The 21,054-nt window shown below is 37.2% G+C and overlaps 1 long non-coding RNA gene across 1 annotated transcript in view; it reads right to left on the bottom strand.

Moving 5' to 3' along the window:
* Nucleotides 1-6,415: 6,415 nt before the first annotated feature.
* Nucleotides 6,416-21,054, bottom strand: part of LOC102081083 (uncharacterized) — a 48,581-nt gene continuing 33,942 nt past the window's right edge. Inside the window, exons 2-4 of the long non-coding RNA XR_270154.4 lie at nucleotides 12,634-12,773; nucleotides 7,289-7,448; nucleotides 6,416-7,155 (exon numbers count right to left, since the gene is read on the bottom strand). This is a non-coding gene — a long non-coding RNA (uncharacterized LOC102081083). The remainder of the gene's footprint in view (nucleotides 7,156-7,288; nucleotides 7,449-12,633; nucleotides 12,774-21,054) is intronic.

Raw genomic sequence — 21,054 nt, 5'->3', positions numbered from 1 at the left:
TTGGACCTAACATTACAGTGTCTTACAGGCGTCTATTACATAATCCTCACTGTATTCAGAAAAGACCAATAAGTTACAAATCTTTTCTTATAGTTATGAATTACTGTATAATTATCAGGAGATTTCAAGATTCCAGTTTCATATTTTTATTATTGAAGAATTTTAAATCAAGTTCTCAAAATAATGAGAAAAAGATAAATCAAATGCTGAGTATTTCTTCCCTATATACAACTATAACTATAATAACTATAATAACTATATACAGTGAGTTACATTGTAACTACAATGTATACTTAGTTTTTCTTCTATGTATGTTTACACTTTAGAAAACTAAAAATGCCAAATTAGCTATTAAAAATGTCCCTTTTTCCCCTACACGTTTTTCTCTTTTTACATAATCCTGGCTTGAAATAGAACCTATACCTTTACTGAAAGAAAATCCTCTGTTTTCTTAACTGATAATTAAGTAAAGCTTTGATGTAAGGATAAAAGAAAAGAGAATGGGGAAAGAATACTTTTTGTATACTTATGTAATCATAGCTCATCTGGAAACAAACAGTCTATTTTAATGTTGGTGGGAAAAAACACAGATGGGAACCACAAGAAAAATAAATGTAAAGACATTTATTTTTACAGTTATTTCTTTTTAATCTAATTGCTATCCATGAGTCAGAAGAAGGTTTTTTGTTGTTTTCTCTTTCATTTCTATTTTACACTTAGCATTTAAGCATCCTGTAGAGATGATCTTTTAATGATCTTTAAGGAAAATATTGTCCTTTTCGTATTTGTGTGCTTCATCCAGCCTTGACAATCACATAAGCTAAATCTAACTGGACTGAAATAAACATGAGCAAAGAGCAGCAAGGAAAAGTAATCCAGGTAATGAGCTTATGAATCTGGTTAAGAAAATATCAAGATTTTCTAAAAACTGACCTCAAGTGAAACTGTGACTTCTTTCAGAAATCTGTCTTTGTTAAATGTTTTCTTATTTAGGCTTTGTTATCTTCAGTGTTGCTTTGCAGTACTATAAACAGTAAACAAGCCTGACTTGTACAGCACAGCATAAAATTGCTAAAATGTAAGTAGAGATGCTATAAAAGTTACACACTGTATATGTATGTAATGTATATGTATATATGTCAGTATATACCCAAGAAAACAGATTTTGCTTTGAGTTCAGCGAGCGGGAGAATGGCCTTGTAAATTAAAGTAGAGGAGGCAATAGTTCAAATAACCACTCACTGCAATCAAGGTATGTGGAAGAGCATCTCTGAATGCACAATACATCGAACCTTGAAGCAGATGAGCCACAGCAGCAGAGTGACTGACAGCTTAGAAGAGGAAATTGAGGTTGAGATGTTTTTATTATATGATATGATATGATATGATATGATATGATATGATATGATATTATATTATATTATATCCTTAGTACCAACTGAGCATCATCATTACCACAGTGATGGATGTTTCTAGCAGGATATTGCAGCATGTCACAAAGCTCAGATCATCTCAAGCTGTTTTCTTCAACATGACAATGAGCTCACTGTACTCAAAAGGCCTCCACAGTCACCAGATCTCAATATAATAGAGCAACCTTATAACTGATGTAAAATATCCAAATTAAAGTTATGTTTAAACGATACAAAAAGCCACTGCATATGTCTGTTCAATAATCATTTTCTTTAACTTTACTAAAGGAAATGTTCTCTTTAACGAGCTGCAGTAATCTGATTGGTGGATTTGTAGCTCTCTGTCCTCTCACTTGCTATCAAGGACAGGCTACATAAAGTCACGCCTGCAATGACATCTGTTCTCCACCAGAGGAGCATCTCGCCTCACAATCTGTCTCCCATCAGGCTGCACTTCCTGTGCAATCAAGTGGAAACTGGTTATGATTCAAAGACACAGATGGAAGCATAATCTCCCTTTTGTTTGTTTTGCTTAGATTATGAGTTATCAGTGAATGCTCTAATGTGTTAGACAATACAATGAATGACTTATACAGTCTCTGAAGCAAAATTTTCCAGTAGAGAAAGTATACAGAGAACACAGAGGACTGTGATAAATCTGCTACATCCAAGTCATTTCCTCCTCTCTGAAGGGACTTGAATACAAACTTGCAGATTATACCAAAGGATATAGACTAAATAAAACAATCTTCATGTTGATAAGCAAACAGTGACATAAAAATAGTTGATTTATTCATAATGGTGTTGTTTATATCCTCTTAGTCTTCATTGTCCTACTCCAATGAATCTTTCAGTAATCCCTCAGAAAGTGAGACACAGTGCTTTTAGATTCATGCTGTGTTACTCTTTTATGTAAGATTTATTTCAAATAATGTAGCAATGCATCCACCAGCTTCGTGTATAAATGATGCCTAATAACACAAAGAAATTAATATCCCATAAGACAATAGGGATCAGTGAAAATATGGTATAGTTTAATACTGCTGTTGATTTGATGTATACTATTGTGTGTTCTCTGGCTTTTACAGTGAAGCATTATCATAAAACGACCTCATCTGACCTTGTCTTATTGCTTATTGCCAAAAAATAATGCTGAAGGAGGATGATATAAAACAAGTGGTGGGAGTCTAACTGTCCTAATGTCTGTGTGAATTATTAGTAATAATTCCACTCTGATTTTTCTTTCTTTAAAGACAGCTTTTGAAATCAACATGCAAAATAAATAAATCTCCTCATGCAACCAAGACACCCACTTTCTTTAAAACTACTATCAGGAACTCAGTGAGCATAATCTGTATATAAAAAAATCTAAAATACCATTCAGTGGTTTGTAGATCCACTCTGAAAACCTTGTGTTGAATGTTTTTGCCGTCTTGGGTGAATCTAATTGAGAAACAGTGAACGCTCAGTCAGTAGTTACTTTTCAGTCAGAAGAATCTTTCTTTAGATTCTAAAAGAAATCAGAATTTACATAATAAACACCATTTTGCATTTAATAAGATTTAAAAGTAGTGACTATAAATATAAACTAACCATAAGTTTCTGCTAAGGTCTTTAGATCATTTTGTCATCCAGCGCCTTCTTTTTGCAGAGTCATTGCCTTCTGCTGGGTATAAAAATGAATGTAGATTTAAGGAAATGGCAACACAGTGGTGCAGTGGTTAGCACTTTTAGCTCACAGCAAGGTCCCGAGTTTGACTGCACTACTTGTCCAGAGCCTTTCTATGTGGAATTTGCATGTTCTTCCAGTGTCCAGGTTGTCTTCACGTTCTCGGACTTCCTCTCACAGTCCACAGTGCACTTAGTGGGGATAGGTTAATTGGTGATTCCAAAATGCCCATAGGTGTGAATGGTTGTCTGTCTCTCGCCCTTTAATAGCTGGGATAAGCTTCAGGCTATACCTGATTAGCTGGTTCCAGACTCTCAGGATGGTGCAGTGGATATGATATATTTTAACAATTCCTAAATAGTATCTCAAAGTCAAGAGATGAAGAGTACACCAGACCTTTAAGAAACCCTGGTAAATTTTCTTTAAACACAGTAAATTTACCATTTAAGTTCATGTCAGGGATATAAAATGAAGTTTATTAATTTCCTTGTAGCTTTTGAACAGTATAAATGTAAATCATGGAACTGTAGCTAAACAGCATCCATTATAAGCATAATAAATAGTTATGGAAAAATAACAAATGCTGTCATTGTGTAAGAACACAACTTAAGAAAACTCACAAGAGAACAAACAATATCTAGACCAGTACATAAGTCCATAAGTCCAGAATCCATAAGTTGACTGAAAGGAGTATACATTGTGTTTCATGGCTTATGAATACAGAAGAAGGAGGGAAGTTACTTACTGGGACAGTGGGCCTATATCTACTGATGCAAGAACCTGAAATTACAGGTCAAAGTAAAAGTGCAACACTTTCTTTAAAATGTTTTTCCAGGCTTTCAGCAATCAAAATAAACCATTTTACAACTCCCAGCAAGACGAGTCACCTTTATTTAATACATATACCAGTGTAAGAGGTGGCATTTAGTGTTATTTGTTTCAATTACAAGTTTCTTGCCCAGTGAATGAAGGTGTGTCTGCTGCCTTGGAATAAGAAAGTACAAAGAGTAATTGTTATTCTGAGAGGAAGAGGCGATTGCCAAACCTGCTGTGAAAGGCATATAACTGGAGAACTACAGCTTCTCTCCCCTCCTGGGCAGCACAATATCATTCATGCCCTTAGCTTTTAGCAAAATGGAAACAGTTTTCATCCTAAACACAGCAATCAGAAGACATTTTTGATCACAGCATGTCATCACTGGTCGCCCACTTGGACATTGTAATAGCAACTTATTAGAAAGGGGAGTTACAAAGCAGACCATCACAATATCTGCATAACACACTCATACATAATACAATTGGATTAATAAGAAATAGTTGAAAGTTTGCTGAGTAGTGTTTGCCTTTGGCTTGCTTTTTTTGTCTTTATTATAAACCATAATGAGACTCATATAAACATCCAAACTACTAAAACATTTGTTCCAAAGGGTCTGTTCCTGATAAAGTTATTTTTAGTTGACTCACCATAGTTACAGTCATGGAGCAGATTTTCAAGTGCATGTAGAAATACAGTTAACAATGGGAGAAATATTTTGTTTGTTTCCACTCAGCTGGCGTATTAGTTACAGTTCAGCAGCATAATTCAAACTCATGTCTCTCTCACTCTCTATCTTAGATTCTGAGTTTTACAATGAAACAACAGGCATTGCAAATTTGCTTAGAGCACAAATGATTTGGTGTGTGGAATCATGTTTCAGGGATTTCCATATACAAATGAACATAAAGATAGAAAGGACTAGTATAGCTTTGTTACACAGAGTTCAATAATCTTGCACACGTTTAGCAAAATTAAGTTTGCCACTTACCAAGTAATTGTTATAAAATAACTAGCAAGATAAAATATAAATCAGATTTAGTTATGAAATAGTATTTGGTAATAATAAAAAAAAATAAGTAAACATTATAAAATAAGATAAGATAAGATAAGATAAGATAAGATAAGATAAGATAAGATAACCTTTATTAGTCCCACATGTGGGAAATGTGTTAGATCCTGTACACTGTGGTATAATGATAACAGTGTTTGTCACTGTGTTATAGATATTGAGACAGGAGTTGAGAATTCATACCGTAGAACTACTGTCATACTGCAGTAAACATGTGTCTTTGAAGTAAGCTGTCCCCAGTAGTTACGGGAGTAGTAGGTCAGTTTATGCGTGGTAGTCTGTGGACTGATTCAGAGCAGTCACTGCCCCGGGAAAAAAATTATTGTCAGTCTGGAGGTGCATGCAAGGAAGGTTTTACACTTATGCCAGTAGCCTTTCTGCTGCAGTGCGAGACGCAGATGAACTAACTGAGCTGAACCCAACTGTTTTCCTTTTGCAGGACAAGACTGTATAAAGCTTTCCTATCAGGTGCTGTGTGGCCCACTTGTTAGGATGCTCTCTACAGTGCTGAATTGTGCCAGACATGGTTTCTTCAGCTACCTCAAGAAAAGCTGCTGTTCTCTCTTGACTGAAACAGTGTTGGTAGACTGCGTGAGGCCCTCTGAGATGTGTTAGACATTCTCTTTACACTGTCTGTTCTGACGAAAAGGCCTTCTCTGACATTCTACAGTTAATATAAGCCACTTGGCATTTGTTTTAATAAAGAACATGTTGTTCTCCAAGCACCAGCTCTTCATGTTCTGTACCTCCACTCTGTAGGCTGACTCATCATTGTTGGACATAAGCCCAGTTACTGTTGCGTCACCTGCAAAATTAACAATGGTTAGTGGCAAATGTAGGGACAAAAACAACTGTTCTGTGAAGAAGCCAGGCATAGAGCATGAGTTTGTCAACATCGTATACACTCACTGGCCACTTTGTTAGCTTTGTTAGCTACACCTCGCTAGTACTGAGTCAGTCCCTCTTATGCCTTCAGAAGTGCCTTAAGTCTTCATGGCATAGATTCAACAAGGCGCTGGAAACAGTGTTCAGAAGCCCCAATGCTGCTCTACTGGTTGAGATTTGGTGACAATCTGAGAACAGCAAACCCATCTTCATGTCAAAGAAACCAGTTTGAAATGATCTGAGCTTTGGGAGATGGGACATTAGCCTGCTTGGAAACAGCGATCAGAAGAGGGGTACACTATGGTCAGCAGCAATACTCCGAGCTACACCGCATGCTAATTTAAAATGAACAATACAGCCTATCGGAGTATTTTTGACTCACATGGACTCAGCGTTGGTGAGTCCTTGTGGCCGTTAACCTCAGTTTTCTGTTCTTAGGTGACTGGAGTGGCATCTGTTGAGGTCTTCTGTTGGTTTCAAGGTTCAAGATGCTGTGTATTGAGAGACGCTCTTCTCCATACCTTAAATATAATGAGTGGTTATTTCAGTTACAATTGCCTTTCTATCAGCTCAAAGCAGTCTGGGTATTCTCCTCTAATCAACAAGACATTTTTTAAATCACTGACTTTAATTTGTTCTATGAAATTCTTATTTTAACTGATTTCAACATTTTGTTAGAGAAAATTACATATTTTGTGTTATCCTCCCCAACAACCGATGAAGGCATGGGTTGATGTATAATTTTCACCAACGTCAAAGTGATTGCTTCATGCACATAGATTTACAGTAAGAGTACAGTAAGTACATTACACCTGCATGCACTGAAACTTGTTTTAAATAACATATTGTATACACAGTGAACTCAAGTGCTGTAACTATAAATCAAAGTTACATAATATATTAGAAATGATATATAAATAAATATACTGTAGACAAAATGCATTTGCATTCTGTTCATGTATTACCACACGTAATGAGAAAAGCCATGGAAACAAATGTCACAGCAGTATATTTAGCAAATAGGCAATGTGCTGTTACAAAGCTGTTCTTTTTAGCTAGCTTGAAAGACTAAAATGAGCACCTGAATGTTTAACAGTTTTTATCTCTTGTGGGCGATGACAGAGAGGGGATGTTAAACACACACTGCCAGTGCACCCGGTGTTTTCTAGATCTGAAAATAAATGTGTGGGCAGCTTTCCTCTGCTGAGAAAACCAGGTACAGACAGTACCTTTTGTTGCTGAAGCTGCTGTGTTGAAAGACCGACACGCTGGTTCTCCTTCCAGCGCAAAAACAATGTGGAATCTGGCAAGTTAAGCACTGGAGGTTAATGATGAGTTAAACAATCTATTAATGTTGTTCAACATTGTGGTTTATTCCTCTGTTAATGAGATGGAGCTAAAGTGATATTTACTGAATGAGTTCCCATCATAATTACCTACTCCACATTGTTATTGCATGTTTGCTCAGCCCGTCAGGAAGGGAAATCAACATTTGCCCTGCTCTCCAGCTCTTCAGTGGGTGTCACGGTTCCAGCAATGGCATTTGATGTCTTCATCTGACTGGCTCACATCACCTCACATAGGGCTGCACCCACGCTGGCAAAACAAGTAGAGGACAGACAGTAAGTAGACACACTCAGAAATATCCATTAATGATGTCATCTAGCTGAAAATTAATTCTGATAGTTGTAGAACTAAACAGTTATACAATTAATATGTAAAACAAGGAAGCTGTTGGGGGATTAAATGCCTTCTGGCAACCATTGTGTAAGATGGTTCATGAATGTAAATGGCTAATAAGGTGCAGTTCTACTGAATCCATCATGAGAATGAGCCCTCCAACCTAAACAATAAGTCTATTACTACTTTGCAAAATGACCTCTATGACCTCTTCCACTGCCATTCTTCGTTCTTCAACTGATTGAATTTCAAATGACTGCTTTTAGCAAAAGTTTGGAAAAATAAACTGTATCTTTAATGTTTGATGTATCCCTGAACAGCACCATACACAGCTTTTATTAAGATAATCAATTATCTATTATTAACACCATTAACATGCTGTAGTTGGTTCATTTTAAATTAGCATGTGATGCAGCTCAAAGCACCTTCCCAGGCCTATAAGTATTAGAACACATTATATGCAAGCACAGTTTTTTCTTATCATCTCTGTTATGCATACAGCACCCATATCTATGTCCCACTGAGAAAACAGTGATTAAAGCAACCTCCAGGAGCTTATGTCTGCTCTTTCAGAAATCAAGTAATAGATGTCCCACAGCTCCCTCCAGCAAAATGGAAATAAATCTGATACAATTATTTTCTGCCCTCTGTCCATATCCTCTCTGCAAAACAACTTGGGTCCCTGTCTATAAAATCTCAACCCAGCAGCTAAAAGTCTAGGTGTGTTTGAGGACAGTGATGTCTCTTTTAGCTAGAGGTGAGCAGGCTTTTTTCAGTCAGTGCCCATCAGCTCTGAAACTTTCTGCTTCATCATTTGCAACTTCTTAAAATATAACATAAAACTTATGTTTAAAATGAGGCACATTACTTGTCTTTGCTCTCCAGTATGCTGCATCTTTTCTAATTTATTATTTAACCATCTGTATGCGAACTTTACAATCTATGCTGGGTTTTATTTCCTCTCTTTACTTCCAGGTACCTGAATTAAAAATCACCTCATATTAAAGATAATTGCAGGGTGCAGCTTCATAGTTCCCCTAAGATGGAAAAGTACAACCTTTCCTGAGGTTATTCTTGGTTAATTACTTTACATACAGGCACCACATAATTAAAGTAGTTTTATAAAACATATCCATCCATCCATCCCCTTAGCTGTTTATTCAATTCAGGGTCACTAGGTGATGGAGAAGCTTTATATCTTTATAAAATGCACATTTCGATAAATGAACTCAGTATAATTATGGACAAGTTTTTCAGAGAGGTTTTTGCACATGCAGATATCTGGAAGTCCTGCCCTCTTTATCAGTTGGCAATTCAAGTCTGTTCATGGCGGCTGTGTTTTAGGAGGTAGAATGTGTTGTCTAATATTAATGATAATAATAATGATACTAATAATAATAATAATAATAATAATAATAATAATACTAATAATAACAATAACAATAATAATAATAATAATAATAATGACAAAAGTCAAAGCCCCAAAGCTTGAATAACTATAATTTCAACCACTTTTTAGAAAATGTCCACAGATCGAGTGCTGTGGATCTCAGAGGGAAGCCTGTTCCAGAGAGTCAGGACAACAGCACTGAAATCTTTGTCCCCAAAAGTTTGGTGTGAGGGAGTCATTCTTTAACTGTGGAATAGAGAATCTGGGGCTGGTTTTAGAGGAGGAGAACATCAAAAAATACTGGAGAGCAAGAGAATGAGGAAACTGTGAGAAGATGAGACGGTCAGTATTTTGATCGCTGTTTCCTCTTCTGCCAGAGGTCTGGGAGTTTGCAGTGTCTTAGCTGTTCCTAGGACTGCACTCTTCTTGACAGAGATCTCGGATGTCGTTCCTGGAACCTGCTGGAGTCGCTCCACCAGTTCAGGGGTCACTGCCTGGAGGGCCCCTTTCGTATCCTTTCTAGCTCCTCCATCCACCCTTGGTATTTCTAATTTTACATCACTTAATGGCTTGATGCCTAAAAATATTAGATTAAATATTAAATATCAAATATTATAAATGATTAAAACATTAGTCTTTAGTTTATATAATAGCTCTTTTTTAGTATTTTTATATCAGTTAACAGTTTTTGCAATAGTGAAAATAGCCATGAGTGTTATAAGACGGGACTTGCACTATCCGTCAAATGTCTGGTCACATGGGTGAGCAGGTCCATTTTCTGACTGTTACACTAGTTGTAGTTTCAACCTGAATAATTACAGACTATGCATTTTTTTAATATTGTTTTCTTGCTGTCAGCAGCTTTAATCGAGCATAAAAGTTCCAAAAAACCATCAGTGCCAGTTGCCAAACAAAGCAGCAGATGCACACAGCTGTACAGTTGCTAGCTAGTGAACAACGAGGAATTTAGCAGGGATAGAGTTGAACTTTAGAGTCGGAGATATATCTATTTAGTGGCTAGAAACATGGGTTGAAATGAATACTAATGGAAATGAATGCTTGCAATACGCAAGCAAAAATTACCAACTGCTACAAAATCATAGCTCAGATGTAGGCTAAAGAATGAGAACCTTCCAGGGCCAATACAATACAGTGTGGTACAAAAACAATCAAAATGTAACAGGAATTCTTTAAACAATTATAATTGTAAAATATTTGAAACTACAAAATACTTATTTTTTAAGTCCATCTGCTATTGGGGCTTCGGAAAATTTGTTGAACAAATAACAAACAAAAATGAATGGTATTTTTACTTTTAATTTGGTTTTAATGCCACATACAGTCCTGCCAGGCAATTCTACACTCATGATGCATTAGTCCTCCAAGATGGCACCAGCTGTTGTACCAGCAAACCCACTATCACTATTTAAAGCTCTTACTATCTTGCTGAACTGGCCTCAGAGTCTAATCATTACACAAAATTCAAGACCAAAGCAAATACATAGGTCAACAAAGTTTCTCTTTATCCAGTTTACACAGGCTGACTCCTCCGCCTGGCTTACAACTACAGAACACTCTGGTCCGGTGGGGCTCAAGAAAAAACACGACCCACCAACTGCCATGGATGCCTCTTATCAGGCCTTGTATGTGCTCAGTGCTGGTCTGGACATGGCAGCTCCATGATAATACTATCTGATAACCGTTGGTGTCAAACGGCCTTAACCTGAAGGTTAGATCAAGCTGGGACGCACCGATGCAGATGCAGAGATGTAGAAAACATGGTCTAATGGGAGAGCATGAGCGTGACAAGCGTGCAGAGATTTGTGGCAAGACAGCTCACTGAGACATCTCATCTGCATGCCTGAATCACTGACTAATAGCAGGCACAGGCAATGTTGCTGCTGTTATTGGCATTTTAAGCAAGATGAATGTGTTTTTTCACATTTTAGGCAAACGGATGCAAATATACGTTCTGCAAAAATGCAGCTACAGCTGAAAAATAACTCCTATATATACTTGAGTATCTGCACTTGCTGCACAGTGCAACTAGTCATACTATGATACATGGTTGTATATGATGTCATCTCCAGCCTATTTCACGGATATGTTATTGCATAAAAATTTTGCTGTATGATAAATAATAGCTGTTAACCTCCTAAAATAAAAATCACCTTACCTTTACACTTTGTTTTTTTGAACTGCTGGGAAGTGCAAGTGAACTACTTGAGAAGTTTTAAACTGTAGTTACATAATCATATGATTATTAGGGCCTGTTACACTGCTAAAAGCCACAACAGTACTGCATTTATGCTTAGATTATTCCTTAAAGTTGGAGGAAACCATATATACGCTCAAGATTAGTGGTATAAGCCATATATACATAAATTATTAGAGTTACCTGAATGGCTATCTAGTTGACCATGAGAAATACATTGCTGGGGCTGACATATTGGCTGCTGTTAGCTTTGCAATATAAAAAAGACACAAGAGAGAAGCTACTGTAGCTACTGTACATCAGCTGCTCCTTCCTATCTTATCTGTGTGGCCTCAGACTCTGATTCTTTTTCACTGATCAACAGTGGCGCTTACAGCAAGTCTTGCGATGTTCATTTTTTCATCATCAGTTTCCACACGTTGACATTTATGTAATTAGCTTCATTATCAGATTTATTTCTTGCAAGGTGTCAGAAAAAGGCAGAGCAAATGAGAGTTTCAATAGTGTTGGAAAGCAAACACAGGTTATTAGGACTGAGTGGAAAATGCATAACTTTCAGGGCTGACCATACATTTGGACATTTTTAATCTTACTAATGTACATATTGGTGCTTAGGGTGCAAACATTAACTTCATTAACTTATTACTGTTTATATTAGAGAATATTGTGGTAAACAGTAGCTAGATTTGGAGACATAAGGCATTTGCAATTAGAATTTGGAACTATATTACTTGTTATATACCCTGTAGTCTGGGTTTGGGATATTAGTTGACAGAATAAAGAAGAACATCTTAATGTCTTAATTAGCTTTCTCTTTCTGTACCAGATACAACATTAAAATGTCTCATACTCGACTCCACTCAAATGAGTTTGTACAATCCCTTAACTGCCCGGGGCCACTTTAGACTTTTCATTCTGAACAATTGATCCTCAAGTCCAGTAAGAAACAGCTCCATCACTGTAAGGCCAAAATGAACAAATCTGAGCTGTATGGATAAGAAAAAGTCAGAAAAACAAACAAATAAACAAACAAACAAAAGCAACAAAACAAAATAAAAAACCCCAAGTTTCCTTTCCTTGTCCACATCATCAGAACACCAGACTGAGGGTTGCTGTTTAACTTCTGAAGCTGTAATATTCTACACTATACTGGCTACTAGTACTTCATCTGATCCTCTAGAATAACTGAAGCCAGTATAAGCACGCCAGGGCTAGGCAGTCGCTCTATGGAATGTGCCACACCTGGCAGTCTTCTAAAAATAGCTTGGTTTGCATTTCAATAAAGATACATCCTGGTTCCCAATACACAAATCTCAAACATGATGATGACACTAAACCATTTTGAATTAAATCTATGTGAGTGTATGTTATGCTGTTATATGAATTTGATTCTCTAGAATCTTCTGGATTTGTATCCGACATCTAATATAATTGCTTTTATGAAGCCTCATGAAACTTTGAAATCAGAACACTAAACTCCATTAAACGTTACTTACCTCATTCCTATTTGAGAGTTGATCATGTGGAAGATTTGCATGCTGCTCTGCTATGAGCTGTATAGGAACATCGATAGCCTTAGGAAACACGCAGCTGCTGGGAGAGAACGCGAGGCTGTGCACATTCAGCATCTAGGCAACTGTAAACACACATACACACCATGTGTTTAATGGATTGGTGCTGAAAATTGTTATTACAGTTATCCAAGGCTGCTGCAAATAAATAAAACCCCCCACAAAGCTTCTTTATAACTTACTGAATATGTGACTTGGTTTTTTAATAGATGATATTGAGTTACACAGGTTCCCAACAAAAGCCTGCAACATACCGAGCTGCGGTCGAATTTCACACATCATTTGCATATAGATAGCGCAATCAAAGATCTGCAACGATGTGAGAGTTAGAATTTTCAGATTGCTTAAGTGTCTGAGCGATGATTGGATGAAAACTGATGATTAACAGGAACAGGTTCAATCAGATGTCTGTGTAATAACAACCAATAATGAAAATAAAATAATAAAAAAAAGACATAGAGGAGAAAGAGAAGGGCAAACAGGTCACTGTTATAGGGATTGGGTGAGCAAAGCACTAAATATAGATCTTTAAGCTTCAAGATGCCCAAGCATCCCTGAAGACAAATAGTGGGTTTATATGTTATAGAAAGAACTATGAGTTCAGCGCGTGTGTATACATGTCAGGGCTTTGCTCACTGCAAGAAGGCTGGAGTCCCTGCACAGTGCGGGCATGCACTGCATTCTAATAATACCATTAGCATTCAAGGTCTGTAAACTCTGCTGGACTGAGAATATCAACAAACTAGGAGCAGACTTGATTAGATAAATGCAGTTAAAAGTCTTTTATTGTGTAATGTTTGCTGTAACTCTCATATAAGGAATGAATAAAGTGACTTCCGTTTGGCACTGTGAAGGAGCTGCATTAGCATTTAGGCACTGATACTGAGAAAAAAAGCAGTAAATAGCTGCAGCTGTTCTTCTGCACACTGGGTGGCAGTGTTACCAAAGGCATTCTTGTTGCGTTACCTTACGCCTCATAAAGGTTTGCAATTATTTACAGGAAGCTCAAATTTACCATCGCTGTTGTTATGCTGCAATAAGAGGCACAATTTAATCTAATGCTAGAGATGTGAAGATGGATATTTTGCTTGTTTATATATAATACCTTCACTCATCCATGTGTTTATAGTTGAAGATTAGAATGCACCTGTCTGCAAGTGGAGAATGAAAGAAGCACATCTCTTAGACCTGCAAAATCATTACACCCTTTAGCAAGAGCGCAAATTGAGTTCAGGATTGTGTCGGCCACAAATGCAGTCGAGGGCAACTCCTGTGACACAGTGTTGCTGAAGCCTTTGTGAAAGGTCAGCAAAAAAGCGGCGGCATTGTTCGTCTCGCCAAATGTCACAATGTCGCACAGGTTGATGCGACTGACAGAGGACCTTATCTGGTGGGATAATGCCACTAGTGGTGGAGGACTGGGCAAGGGTCATTGGTCCTGGAGTGAGAGATAACAGGTTCTAGAGAAGCATGGACTAAACATAGCCTCAAGTTGGTGTCATACTTCTTTTCATTTAAGTAAATTTGAACTGCAGTGTAAGAGATATTGATGGAAAGCTCCTACTTTGTAGGAAATGTCTAAGATTTAGACAGAAACACTAATACATGACCTTTTTTCCAGCGAGCCCAATGTGGGGAACATTAAAGTCCATGCAGAGTATATGCTAACTAGCTTTTATTCTTTGCAGAGGGACAAGTCATGTTAATATGGAAGTATGACTCGTTGTGACTGTGTGAGACAAGCAGCACAAAGAGCCAGTGGCTTATCCAGCTATTTTTGGACATATATAAAAGATGGACATAACTCCATGCATCTGGGATTTAAAGCCATCTTCTAAACTATGCTTTAGGGTCTGGCTGTTAATGAGAAATAGCAGTATCCTTAGTCTCTCAGTCAAAACCACAACACATTTTCATTCTTGTCTGAATGTTATAGAAACAAGATGATGATGTCTACAATATGTCTACAATTTCTGTCCACCTATTTCCTCCTGCTTATCAAATTCAGTTTTGCGGGAGGCCTGGAGCTTATCTCTGTGGGTGGGAAACAACGTACAGCCTGGACAGGCTGGCATTCTGTCACAGGGCTAACACAGAGACAGACCACCATTCATACAGCCTTCTTACAGACCTGCTTGCTGTGAGGCAACAGTGCACCACTGTGCCTCCTGTAGTATTCAACGTATAGCTTGAACATGGAACTTAGTTTATACGAACCCAACTCGAATTATTCAGGTTTACTTTCACTCACACTTTTGGTACAGATCTTCATTTTGACCTGTGCTGTGCAGCTATCTTTAGAAGATCCCATTAAAACATCTCTAAATCTCAACAACTCAACCTCAAACACAAATTTGTCATTTCAAAAATACCCTGACAGGAAACCGGAGTTTATAAAGTGAAAGTGACTTTTTCATTGATCAGCTAAACTCTATTGTTGTTCCAGTCTTCTAGGCTCAGTTACTTTAATTCTGTACCTGTCAATGTTGAAGCATTTACATTCTTATTTCTTCACAGAAAGCTCAGAATAAGACCAGGAGTCTTTGTGATGATAACTGGAAATGGTTGTCTTGTATTATCCCAGGATTATAAGGTCTGGTATTAACTACTTTTCTCCTCCTCCTCTACTTTGGGTTTTGGCAGCAGAAACAGTCTCACATGACATTTTTTTTCTTTTTAGTGAATCACATTTGTTCATTATTAGCCTTTTCTAATAACTCTTGCACTCTATTTATATCCTAAATATTCGGAAATTAGGTCTCCGGTTTCTGCATCTTCTGTTCTCATTATATGAAATTTGCAACAAACTTGCTCAAAGAAAGTGACAAAAAGGAGCTGACCCAAAAGATTTATTTAAATAAAACAGACTTTATTAAACAAAATAACTAACAAGAAAGACTATTGTCTGAGCCAACAGCCGTCCTCCTGGAGTATCACTTTCGATATAACTAAAGCCAAGCTTAATTAACCTGTACTATCACTCATGGTTCTGATGTTGACTCTTCGCGCTTTTCAACAACTCCTCCACATTAACATGAAAATGCTCAAAACCAAATCAATACAGCCAGAGTTTACAAGCAGCTTCACAAGAATCAGTGAAGCCAGATAATCTCAGACTTAAAGATGGAATAAGTGAATATCTCTTCATGTTAACAGCTTCTACTAATACACATTTTTGTGAATACAATACTAAAATTAAAAGAGATATGTTAATTACATTAAAAACTAAACATTTAAGCAGAATTACAAAGGAAATTTAACATGTAGCCTAAAAGGATGACAAATCTGCACATCTATAATCTTACATTTTTTCCATGTAATCCAGAGAGTTACCTACTGAAAGACCTGATGCTACAAAGAATTTCATTATTATAGATTTGAATAGAGTTTCATTGGCCTCTGGTGTACATTTGCAGATTACATTAATGAAGTCAGCATATCCTCTTTTCCCCTCCTCCTTTCCTCCTTCAGCTTGTCTTTTTTTAGCCTTGCTGTAGCTCTTGACCCTTTGTGCTTCTTTTGCTTCCTCTTGTCTGTAGTGACTCTATTAAAACAATGTTCCACTACATGACTTCGCTTCTCTGTCCCCCCTGCATTCCCTCGGCAGATTCGATGGTATGCATTTAAATCATGTCTACTTTAAGGACTGGATATCTCTAGGTAGGTGAAAGAGAGAAAAATGTGTAAGTAGGAAAATAAAAAGGAATAACACTGTGGTGGTACCTACCCTCCGGGCATTTAATTAATACAAATCTGTTGGGAGGTATACAGCCTTCATTGTCAAGTGTGCACTCTGTGTGGTAATAATCGACGATAGCTGCGAGGCATACACTGTCAGTTGCTTTGACTACATACAGTTAATCTGGATGGAAAGCAACCTACTGTCATGGACAAGAGAGCCTAGTTACCACAGACAGCATAAATGATGGACACAGTCATTGTGACATCACCCACTGGTTTCTGAAGCTGCTGAAGGCTCAAGATTTTTTTTGCAATCGTTGCCATTTAGTTTAAAAAAAAAGATGTGATGAGAAGAGGCAGGTTTGACTGTGAAACCACATGCTTATTGGCTAAAGGCGCGTGATTAACATGTCGTTATCCAATGAGCGTGCCGTTTCATACCAAAAATAAATTACTCAATATGACCCATAATGTGTGAGTGAGCCCATGAACTCAGCAGGAAGGCAGAAATTTCCATTTTCCCATAGACTTTGAAATGACTGGAAGGGTTTTTGCGATTACTTAGATTTTTTTAATTTATGCTTAAAAAAAAGAAAATTAATGTCCTATAGCTGGTTTTCAGTTATGTTACCATTATGCTCATGACCTCAACATATTTAAGAAAATGATTAACTTCACATTCTTTTTCCACTCCCAAAGCTTTGTTTCTATCCGGAGGTCAGTGATCTGACTCCACCGCACCTTCAAACCTTTCTCTGACCGAACCAAAACTTTTAATTAGAGTTGGATTACTGTATAATACACTACTGTGGAGTTAAGTGCTGTGCCTTAAATACTTTCCATGGAGTTGTTTTTCTTTATTTTTCATCAATCATTTTGGCAACATTGCAATTTCCCCAGAGAATGATATTTGCCTGGAAAACAGCCCTTTCTTTGTTCTACGTATGCAAGCACAAGTCTGAAACAATACGTCCCTGTAGACCCCAAAATATAAAGGGAAAAAAAGCGTTTTAAGAAAACTTTAAAGAACATGTTTGCAGATGGGCACCGACAAACATTTACAGGATAAACAATTCCCCGTAGGCCAGCCTATCATATTTCTAACCAGTGTCAAGAACTACTATTGGCAACAAGATCAAATATTGTTGAGATTATTGGATGAATGGAAAAATGTAGAATTGTCAGATTTTAATAATCAAACTATTAAATGTTGGATGTTGAAGATCACATAAAAGAAAATGTAAAATATGAGAAGTTACAGTCCATTTCTTGATATTTTTTGGGTTATTCTGCAGCCAAATAGCTTCAGGAAACAAAAAGTCAACCACAGATCAATATGAAAATGAATTTAAATACCTCCCTGTTTTACACAGTCTGGTGAGGTATGTTTGGTGAGGTTCCCTCTTATGCATATGGGTGATACGAGTTTAAAGCACCATTTAAGTTGCAGTGAGAATTGCATTGTGATGTCCAGGGTGAGAAACTGGTAGCATGCCCCTTGGTCACTCCACCCTGTAGGTTGCCTCCCCAAGTGGCCTGTCTTTAACTGTATTAATTAATTATTGTGTTGAACTGCTATTTTAGCTAGAGCAACATGGTGGAAGTGAATCATGTTGTTTTTAAACCAGTATCTGGTAATAAAGTGTTTTAATTAAATGTATTGTGGTATTGTAAATCCTGCCATCATCTTCATCTTTGTTCCCAGATCCTTAAGAATTACAACCGCCTTTCAAATATCTCTTCAATTATAACGTCTTGGAAGGTCTTTATATAAAACATGATCTGTCAAGCATACAAATGTTTTCAAAACAAGCAGGAGTGGAGCTACTGAAATCAACAATGGCAAAATAAACAAACACATGACTAAGTAACAAAATACATTAAAAAAATGGCCTTAACTGCATATCATGCATTATCTTAGAATATTTTGTAAATAAATGAATTCATTAAGTAGGAAACTTAAATGTAAAGTAAGAGTAACAGCAGCAAATTAAATCAGAATATTGATTATATAATAATTATGCAGGTTGTGCTTATGGAATTTAAAAAGTATGCCATGCATTTAATCAATGTTGGATTTTATTTTTGTTTTGTTTTTGACAGTAAACTGCTCAAATGACCCAACTCCTGGTGTGTATTCACAAGAGATTATTGTTTGGATATTTGCATCACAATACAAGCAGATTTGTTTTCAGTTCAGCTGATGTGCAGTTTATCAGCATCAAGCAAACGATTCTATTTTAATTTTTGGTCATAGTTTTTTTGGGTTTTTTTTTCCATGAGTTGCAAAGAATTTTAAAGCATAGTACCGTGAAAGTAGACCATCTTTAGTGCATTCTTCTCAGCTTGTCTTCAGCTCTGAAAGAGCCACCATATAAGCAGGAATGACAGAGGGCGGTGTAGCCTTCCCCAGGGCACAGCGTTGTGGAACACACACGTCAACACACTGGAAGTTTTGAAGCTCTATTTGACTCGAAGCTTTAACTTAGATGTGTTTGGTAAATGAATTGACACCTACTGTTCTGCAGTTTTGTCAACTGCATGCCTGGAAGATATAAGCATTTGCTGTTTGTTTGCTGTCCATAGGGATATTACTTGTGTTGGTGCAGCCGCCTGTGAGTAAGTGGTAGTTTGCAGATGAAAGAAGGCTTGAAATCTTAGATGAAATTTGGACTCAAAGAGTAAGTGAGAACAAACACTGGGATTAATATTTGTATTCATTCTAAACATGACGTTTAGAATGCACTTTGACAGAAGCAAAAACGCCTGGGATCTCTCCTCGAGCTGCTGTCATCAAAAAGCATTGTCTTGCATGTACTAGCTTTGGCGTTATTCCTCTTGCGGTGCAGTTTCAGGTGCGTAGGTCCAAGTGTTTTAACATCCACACTTAAGTTAGTTATAACACTATAACAAACACAGCCTGTAACAACTTGCGACCCCCTGCACAGTCTTTTTGTAACTCTACAAATTCAAATATTTTGTAAGAACACTTTGCGCCTCATTTTTACTCGGGCAGGATTTTGTCATACTTCTCACCGTACACTACAAGCAGGGACATTTTACGTTACATGACCTCAAATTATTTACAAATGTAGCTGCTGAGCACAGTGCTGTTGGTGTAGGTTAATTTCCTCAGTCATATGCTGCTGCTGCTTCACTCCCAGCTAACACTGGGATGCTTTGTGGTTCAGTAATGCAGATTACTGGCAGCCATGGCACAAAAGGATTTGCACTATACTGTGCATATATGTGTGTGTAGTTGTGTGTGTTTGAAACAGAGGGGAGGACAAGGTGAAGGTGGACTAGTAGTCACAGCCTAGACTATTCCAATGTTTTCTGTTTTTTATAACCCATAACCCTTGAGACCTGCAAGTTATGGGCTGACCCACACATCACTAATGAGCAGAGTTTCACACTGCCTGTGGATGCAACACAGCAGAGAGTCCAGTCATAGATGTCAGATAATCCCATAGCTGAGATGGACTGTATTAGTTACAGATAACATGCTTCATTTCTCAGTTTGGCACCATGTACCGATGGCTGAGAGAAAAGGACTGGCACGCTCTGATGGCAGGAGCTGCCAAAATGACTTCCCATGTGACCTCGCTATGTGAGACAAACAACTGCTGCCAAACCCAAGGCTCAAGAAGGGTAGTGGAGGCAGCAACAGCAATAGAGGCATCAGCAGATACAGGCTAATAACACAGTTACATAGCTCTAAATGTTAGCTTTAAATGTTATTTATTCGAGATTCAGCAGTTTTCTTTGGCCTTAGTTAAATATCAAAAACATATATGGCATACAAAAGATGGTTGCAGCCACTGTGATGTCACCTAAAGGTTTCCATGGAGTTCATAATGAAACCTTGATTTTTGCATTATGCCAATGCCAGCTAGCAAGCATGCTAGAGTTGTTGTGAAGGAATTGGCTATACACAGCAAACTATTTTCTGTACCAGGCTGTTTATTCTTTCATAAGCTGGGCACTGTAAAGATGTGAGTCCAAGGGGAATTACTTTTTGGAGCCAGCCTTAAGTTGCTAGTATTTGACACTAGCTCTAGGTGGAAACCAATGAATTGAGGGCAAAATGAACTAAAACATCACAAATGAGTAAGTTATTTATAATGAGGGCTTGACCCTTGATGCTCTTTATATGTGTAAAATTACTGACACATTTTGACTTTATTAAAACCTCTAAAAACCTGTTTGAACTTTACTTTTTCTCTACTTTTTTTTCTTATCAGAATCTAAAATATAAGTGAAATGTGAATTCATAAAAGATTACATGCACAGCAAACAGTAAATGTTCTCAAACTGAAGCCCTGGTTGAATGATCGATTAAGCATGAAGTAGATTAACACAGAATTTTAAACTACATGCAGTTTTGTCTTTCCTCAGTGGGATCCCAGTTAAGATGAACTGTGTATTCTTCCAATCAACTGTGGAGAGATCCGACTCAGAGGGTGGCATACAGCATTGAAATGCATTTGAAATGCATAAAAGCTGACTGAAACAAACACCATAATGGCACAACAGGGCTATATAGTATCAGTTTAAAAAAAAAAAAAACACTAAATCCACGTGCAATTTCAAAACTATAGGGGGAAATTGCATTTAAAAAGAAAAAGATATATAATGAGGAAGTAGACATTATAGCAGAGCTCC

The sequence above is a fragment of the Oreochromis niloticus genome, linkage group LG19 (genome assembly GCF_001858045.2).
Source record: "Oreochromis niloticus isolate F11D_XX linkage group LG19, O_niloticus_UMD_NMBU, whole genome shotgun sequence".
In the NCBI taxonomy this organism is placed as follows: domain Eukaryota; kingdom Metazoa; phylum Chordata; class Actinopteri; order Cichliformes; family Cichlidae; genus Oreochromis; species Oreochromis niloticus.
This window is presented reverse-complemented; position numbering and strand designations above follow the sequence as displayed.